The sequence below is a fragment of the Euprymna scolopes genome, chromosome 19 (genome assembly GCF_053919585.1).
Source record: "Euprymna scolopes isolate OS-2025 chromosome 19, ASM5391958v1, whole genome shotgun sequence".
Classification (NCBI taxonomy): Eukaryota; Metazoa; Mollusca; class Cephalopoda; order Sepiida; family Sepiolidae; genus Euprymna; species Euprymna scolopes.
In genome coordinates this window covers 45,839,211-45,848,166 of record NC_136500.1, presented here as the reverse complement: position 1 = coordinate 45,848,166, position 8,956 = coordinate 45,839,211, and positions in this window count along the sequence as shown.

The window sequence follows — 8,956 nt, the reverse complement described above, 5'->3', positions numbered from 1 at the left end:
TAAATAAGAATTAAAATATATTTACCAAGTACTTTATCCGTTATGATACTATGGTGTAACGGATAAAGTACTTGGTAAATTTCAGTTCTAAGTGATACTCTTTTGGAGGTTGAAGGTTTAATTTTCAGTCTGAGCAATATTACGAATAGAATTGTGAATTATTTAAGACTTCTACCTGATGATGGCTGACAGAACGAGAGCACACTACCTCCGTGGATTAAATTTCATTTGAAATTCCATGCAGATTTCAGAGTTCGACAAGATATACCCAAAGAAAATTCGAAGTTACATCAGCCGAAACATTATGCTCAAGAGGAGAACAGTAGTCTGAATAATTGAAATAATACAAGGCCAGGATCAGAGTGTAGTATCTGTTCTGATTCTACACTCAAGTTAATTTGTCCTTAATCAATGGAGGGGAAAATCTTTTTATATTAAGGCGATTTTATGTTTGCCTACCTACAGAGTGCCCCTGTTTAGGGAGTTGGTATCCCCACACTAAAAATGACCCTGTGTCACATTTTGCTTTTATGGGGAAGTGGGGAAGTAAATAAATACCTAGAAGATGCCATTCATTTATGAACTAGCAAGGGGGCGCCCGGATTTACCTAGGCATAAAATATGATTAAATATGATTTTTTAATTTGTCCAGAATTTGTATATATTATTGTAGAGTCATGATTTCAAAAGTAAAAAAAAAGTACTTGGGTGTCATCAGCTAGAATCGAAACCAAAAATAAAACTGTAGCATTCAAAGCTGGTGACGTTACCACTGTACTAAGGTGACACACATATGAACTGATTAAAAATAAAAAATAAACTAAGATAAATGTACAAAATGTTTAACGATTTTTTCGATTTTTACCCATTTTTGATCCCTTAAAAACTATTTTAACTGGCTAGAGACCCATAAAAGAACAACCCGTAAAACATCCAGTCATTTGAGACCCCTAGTGCCGTTCTGCGACTTTTAATTTAGGAGGAGATAGAGCTTGAAAATATGGAGACAGACAGACATATAGCGTTTTATATATTAGATTTATAGCAAAAAAAATTTTTTCCGCAGGATCATCTTTTTAAATGACTTAATTTGATTAAAACTTAAATATCAATTTAATGTATTTCTAAATGTAAACATTTACTTTGCTTCCATTTTGTTCTAACTGCCTAATTTAAAAGAAAACTAAAAGCAAAGCAAAACAAGACAAAAAAATATTTTCAAATTTAGTTGGACGTCGTTTGCGTTATATCAGTTAAACAGAATAATCTCACGTGAGTAAAGGATTTTATTTTATTTTATTTTTTTAATTTTTATTTATTTATTTATTTTTTCATTACTTCAAAAAATGCTGCGAATAGCATAGCGATCCTGGTGATAAAAAATATTTGAATCTCCGCAAATCTCAACTTTACATCATAGCTCATGCGGAAGTTACAACAGTATAGGATTGCCTCAACAGGCTACACCGTCTGATGAAAGAAATACTCACATAAGACCTAAATCGTGGCAGAATGAGGATATAGTCTACGGTAATCATGTAGGACCACTCATAACGGAAGACTGATGTAGAACCTGAACTGGTAAATGGTCCCTGGTAAAATCATGAGGAGCAGCATGACAGTTATGCGCCTTGGCGGAAGAACTAAATAATCAGTCAATGGCAGGGCACAAAAGACGCTGAGCGGAAGAATCATTAAGAGATCAACGATCAGGTTCAACTCGTCTAATTGAGAAATTACTGCGATTCACTTGTAGACGTAGCTAACACAGGTGATATTATCCGAGCTATCGAAAGATTCAATATGACTCTAAATCAAACCAGAATTCCATACCGCATCGACCGCCACATGGGTAACCAAGGGTCGCTACTTGGTGTGCCGGCAATGATCACAGCTATCGACAAGTTTACTACAGCACCAAAACCTAAGCTAGCAAAATGTAGACATACCATCAAAATATCCACCTTTAATATACGGACACTTCAACCCACATCTCAAATATCAGAACTTGTTGCTTCATCCAAAGAACACAATATCGATATTGTGTGTATTCAAGAGCACCGTCTCTTCTACAACGACATGGAGATAAAGTACCATGAAATTGGTAACGGCTGGACACTAATATCAGCGTCAGCATGGAAAAATTCGACAAATAGTACCATTGGGGGAGTAGGACTTCTGCTTAGTCCTCGAGCATTGAAATCATTGAAAAGTGCTGAGAAGATAACACAAAGGATAATTCTTGCTACCTTCAGTGGTAATCCTGCTACTACTGTTATTTGTTGCTACAGCTCTACCAACGTCAGTGACAAGCAAGAGATCCTGAATTTCTATGATGAACTGTCAGCAATTGGTTATCGGAGGTGACATGAATGCACATATAAGACGGGAAGACAACAAGCATAAGTTCTCTTTCCATGATGGAAAAAACCGAAATGGAGAGTATCTATTAACTTTTCTCCTTGAAAACAACCTACAATGCATGAATACCTGTTTTCAGAAAAGACCCGGTAAGCTTTGGACCCATCGATCCCCAAATGAAGACAAGGCACAACTGGACTATTTTTTTATGAATAAGAAGTGGATCAATAGCTGTCATAACTGTGAAGCTTATAGCAGTTTCTATGGTGTGTCTATTGATCATAGGATTGTAACCTCTAAGTTGAAGTTAAGCCTATGAACGAACACAACTAAAAAATCATCTAGACAGCCCTACAACTGGTCAACGTTGTTACATAACAATCAGATCAAACAGAGATTCATCTTCGAACTGTGAAACAGATTTGATGCTTTACAAGCACAAGAGCAGGAATCAACTGCTAATACCACCTATGAAAACTTTGTTAGATCGCACTAAAGAAGTGTATACCTCTGAAGCCCAAGGTAAAGTGAAAAGTACCGTGGGAAAATGACAAAATAATATTAAAACGAGAAAAGTTAAAAAACATAATCAAAAAGCAACATAAATACCCCACTCGACAGAATACAAAATTAAGGAAGCAGGCGCTTCAAGAGCTTAGAATTCAGAATGCAGCAGATAACAAACAATCCTATCTGGCTTGGCAAGTAGTAAATGAGATATCTTGGTGCAAACGACCTGCAAAAGCTAAGTTAAAGGCAAACACTCCAGAAAATGCATGTTCGAAATGGAAAGCACATTTTGAAAAGCTACTCGGAGAAACAAACCAGAAGTAACAGACCAACCAATTCAGCCGATTGTTGTACAGGAACTCGATATTGAGAAGGGTGATTTTCAATGGAGAAACTTCTAAATGTATTAAAGAAGACGAAGAATCGTAAAGCTGCAGGCTTAGATAACATACCTCCTGAAGTATGGAAGACAGGTGGTTTCAATGACATACTTCTTAATTCATGCAATTCTGTATATAATCCAAAAATTATTAATATATGGAGGGAAGGATGCATACTTCCCTTCTCCAAGAAGGGTGACCTAAGCATACCAAGCAACTACAGAGGAATAACACTCACTCCAATTGCAGCAAAAATCTACAATGCCATGCTTCTCAACCGTATCCAACCAAAGATCGAAGAAGTGCTCAGGAAGAACCAAAATGGATTTAGAAAGAATCGCTCTTCTACTAGTCAAATACTTACTGTTAGGAGACTGATTGAAGGAGTCAAAGCTAAAAACATTGAGGCAGTCATGATCTTTGTAGATTTCTCCAAAGCATTCGACTCCGTACATAGAGGAAAAATGGCCAGCATATTAAAAGCATATGGCATTCCAAATGAAGTCATTAATGCTATCATGATGTTATATGAGCATACTCGAGCAATGGACAGGTCCCCAGACGGGGACACTGAATTTTTCGACATCCGCACTGGGGTTCTACAAGGAGATACTCTTGCCCCTTTTCTTTTCATTGTCTGTCTTATCTTTGTACTTCGCACCTCTGTTGATATACACAACATGCTAGGCTTCACCCTAGATTAATCCAGAAACAGATGTCATCAATCAGCACACATAACAGATGCAGATTACGCAGATGGTATTGCTTTGTTCGCGAACAACACTGCTGATGCGCAAACACTGTTACGTAAGCTAGAAAAGTCTGCAAATGACATTGGTCTTCACATAAATGCAGATAAGACAAAGTTTATGACTTTCAATGTGAAGGGAGAGATCAGGGCTTTGGTTGGATCAACACTGAAAGAAGTTGCTGAGTTTACGTATCTGGGCAGCAACATAGTTTCCACAGAGAGAGATATCGGAATTCGCATCTCAAAAGCATGGACCGCATTGAATGGGCTACATTTAGTATGGACTTCGAGACTGGCTGACAAACTGAAAAGGCAGTTCTTCAGGGCAGTGGTAGAGTCTGTTCTTGTTTACGGTGCTACAACCTGGACACTCACCAAAAGATTGGAAAGAAAACTAGACGGCACATACACCCGTATGCTAAGAACAATATTAAATATATCTTGGCAAAATCATGCCATGAAGCAGCAACTTTATGGCAATCTACCTACCATATCTAATACCATCAGAGAAAGACGCCTACGATTTGCTGGTCATTGTCTGAGGAGCAAGCATGAATTGGTGAGTGGTGTATTGCTATGGACTCCACGACATAGACGTGCAAGCAGAGGACGACCTAGATCCACGTACATCCAACAAATAGCACACGACGCCAACTGTGAACCTGAAGATCTGAGGCAACTGATGGAAGACAGGAAACTCTGGAGAGGAAGAGTCACATTGGTCCAGGCAAGGAGCCCGTCATGATAATGATGATTTGTGGATATATATCAAGAACATCGGCAAGTCTCATTAGACGTCTTGCTGATCTGGCAGGCCAAGAGCAGGTTCAAAACACGCCTCTGATAATGGCGAAGGAAGATGTACCGACCCCTGTTATTGATTCCACACTTCTAACAAAACCAGATATTTGATCCCTTATTGTATCGACCCTATTTCTCTCAAACAAAATCGGATGTTTAATTCTTGAACATCTTAGTCTTTCTTTCTGCACATATCATCACTCGAGTCAACGAATCAAATCCCATAAAAAATTGTATATCAGCAGCAACTCGAAAGGCAGTATAAAAAATGTCGATTCACTCAGTCTCCAACACCTTCCACTTCATCTCCACAAATCTTTGTTAGACATTTCCTCACTGCGACAATGACTAGGAGCAGCAGCAGCAACAGGTCTTTCTTCTCGAATCCCTGCTGAATGAAACAGTATTTTTACCAGCCCAGCCCCCTCAACACTGACTGCCATCATCATCATCATTATCGTTAGAGCACTTATCATTTGATCCGTGCATTGTTGTCACAACGTCTGCAGCATATTCTTTGGCTAGCCATAATTCTAGAGAAGTCATGTCAATATCAACAGCTAGCGAAAAGACTTTTTGGCCACAACAGCATCACTACCACCACTACGATCACTATATCATCATCTACAACTTGTTTCTTCAGCCAAAGTTTTAAAGCAACTGGCACTGGACAGACTATTTCCCTAGATGAATTCGTAATTAAAGGATACTCTAACTTAACTTCCAAATCTGACCCCCAAGATCGCCAAGGGCATGGAATATGTGCCTATATTAAAGATGGTTTTCCATGTGGTAGGGACATCTTCAGAGAAGATCCTAACTTAGCCTATATGTGCTTCCAGGTTGCACTAGCTCACACTACTGCGTTTATATTTACTCTCTATCGCCCCCACAACAGTGGAGTTACTATCTTTAAAAGCATATCTGAGAAAATTGACCATGCCCTATTTGCTTATCCTTTAGCTAATATTCACGTATGTGGAGACTTCAATGTTCACAATGTGGAATGGTTGACCCACTCAAACACGACCGATGATGACGGGAGGTTCTGTCATGATTTCTTCATTGCTTATGACCTCACTCAGATTGCTCACGAACCCACCCGTGTGCCCAACAGTGACGGCCAGTATGCGAGTCTCCTAGACCTTTTTCTCACAACTTGCCCTGAACTATGTTCAATTTCCATTCTGTCTCCTCTTGGATCTTCTGTTGTATCAATTAAGATAAAAATGCAATGTAATAAGTCCATCGTACAGTATATCGATACACTATGGCTGACTGGGGTAGCTTCCGTACATTTATATCAGATCTACCTCTGCGTTCCATGTTTAAAAAGGATGTGTTCTCTATAGTATCAGACCTGACAGAATGGTTAATTGTAGGTATAGACCGTTTCATACCCTCAAAAAAATTCCAGCAAAAACCTAAAAGCCAGCAATGGTTCTCTCCAGAATTTGCTGCTGCCATTGCGCACAGAAATCACTTTTTCATTGCTTCCAATGTAATAGATGTAAGGAGACTAAAGTCGCTTTCAGGACTGCCAACAACCATTGTAAGGAAGTAATAAAGAATTCAAGAGAGTTGTATGCTCAGTCCGTCAAGTCCAAAGTAGCTGAGCAGCGGCTTGGTTCCCACCAGTTTTGGCAAATAGCAAATAGGTTCTTGAATAGAAGCGTGTGCTCTATCCCAACTATCATCAATGGACCTGAGGTAATCTCGTCAGCATCAGACAAAGCCAAACTCTTTACCAAGAACTTTGCAACTAATTCTACACTTTGTGGCCAAGCCCGCCAACCCCCAATATTTCGCTGGCGGCCTTGGTCGCAAAGGGTAGAATTAACTGCAAAATTCTTGTCTCCTGTGCGTCATGAGTAAATTGCTGGAATCCGGTGTTAAATAAAGAAGTACCTATTTACAATGCCTCCCCACGGGGCAGAGTTAGACACCAGGGTCGTTTTTTAACGTGGAGAAAAGGTACAAAAATAAAAATTGTCTCAATAGAGAAGTAATCAACCATCTCAGCAAAAATAACCTTCTCAGTGACACACAATATGGTTTCCATTCTGCTAGATTTACAGCAGATGATGAGTGAATCTCTTGAGGCAACCTTTCTAGGGCAATTGCTCTTGACATATCAAAGGCTTTTGATAGGGTATGACATAAAGGTTTACTTCACAAGATTTCCAGCTATGGTATAGCTGGAAATGTTTTCTCAATTATTAAATCATTTCTCTCTGATAGATTCATAAGAGTAGTGGTTGATGGACAAAAATCAAAAGCTCACAGTATTAATGCTGGGGTCCCTCAAGGGTCATCCTGCGCCCAACTCTTTTCTTGATCTACATTAATGATCTTCCAACTCACATCCTTACATCATTTGTAGACATTTATGCTGATGACACTACTATGCTAGCACATCGAAGACCGTAAACGACCAAGTTCTCTCTTCTCTGATTTGAGTACGTGGTACAATGGGGAAAGGAGTGGCTGGTTACTTTTAATGCATCTAAAACCAAGCTTCTATCTTTACATCATCAATGTTCTGATCCGCATATGGCATCAACTGAAATGAATGGCTCTCGTCTTGGAGAGGCCTCATGTTTTTACAAGCTTCTGGGCTTGACCTTTATTCCCGATCTTAAATAGAACACGTACATCAAATCTGTTGCCAAGGCCGCTGGAAAAATGGTGGGATTCTATCGATCCAGTAGATATCTCACTGCTGATGCAATTCTCTATCTATATAAGAGCCAGGTACGTACAAGGATGGAGTACTGTTGCCACATCTGGGCAGGAGCTGCTAGAAAGGACTTGTCCTGCCTTGATAGAGTTCAAAATAGACTTCGTAGTCTCATAGATGTCCTTTTCTCTTCCCTGCAACCTCTATCTCACAGAAGATATGTTGCGAGTTTGTCTCTGCTTTATCGTTATTTTCATGGCAAGTGCTTGACTGAGCTACAATCTATGGTTCCCCCCTCAACAAACTTTTACAAGAAACACTCGTCTAGCTGAAAACACTATCAATAATTCCCCCCACTCTTTATCTGTGCCTAAACCTAAACATAGATTCCATGAGCAAGGCTTCTTTCTTAGAACTGTACGCCTGACTACAATATGATTATCTTTAAGTCCAAAAGTCCAACGTAAACAAGTTCTTGATGAGCTGTTCCGCTTAAGTTAACAAATTTACCGAATTTCCATTACTAACGATTACTATATTGTCCAATTGACTACTGTACACTCTCAACCCGTATCCTTGAGTGGTCTCTGGGCCTTGGTAAGTGGTTATGCTTTTGTAAGAAAAAAAAAATGAATAAAAAAATAAAAAATAACAAGCAACAGAAAAAAAATCAAAACAAACTCCGGCTTAGATTGATCATCACAGCAGTCGTCAACCGATCCATACATGAGACTCTGGTCAAGACAATGATCATCATCCTCACTATTTCATTCTAATGATCCATCCTTTCCTGCAGGCAGAATCATCAACTTCTTTTCTTACAGTCACGTATATATTTCTTTCAAATAAATCTCACCTTCATACAAGGTATAATCATGTCGGCACATTGGTTTCCACTCGATTATTAAAGTTAAGTAATGTAAACCTGGCCAGTACTAAAACGGGTGACCATTTGGAAATACCAGATACTGTATGTGCTCTCTGCTTATCTCGACATTGCTTCCAGTAATCTTGAACTTTTAATTGCTACTGGAATCAGGAGAGGTCTAGTTGGAGATTGTAGCTCATCAATTACGTGCACAGCAACCCTTATGGGGTGGGGGAGTAGCCCTTGTCTCTCAAGACAGAATGTCAGCCATGATGATATTTTGCAGCACACAAGTTTGTTTTCCACCTTCATCATTACCATATTCATGTACATGACTCCATTTCTTAGTTGTAAGATCAATCAACCGGCATCGACCCTCTGCAGCAAGTTCTAAATAATCTGTTTCACCTGCCAAATTCAAGAAAAGGCTTTTCTGGATATGCGTGAAAGTTTCATCGAATTTCCTGCTTGCATTTTAATTTCATGTCATTAACATAATTCCGATTTACGAACTAATTAGGTGAATAATTTTTAATCAACTTTTCTTTTAATTCATCTAATATATTTAACATTTTATGTTATTTGTTATGCAGCTAATTGTACCT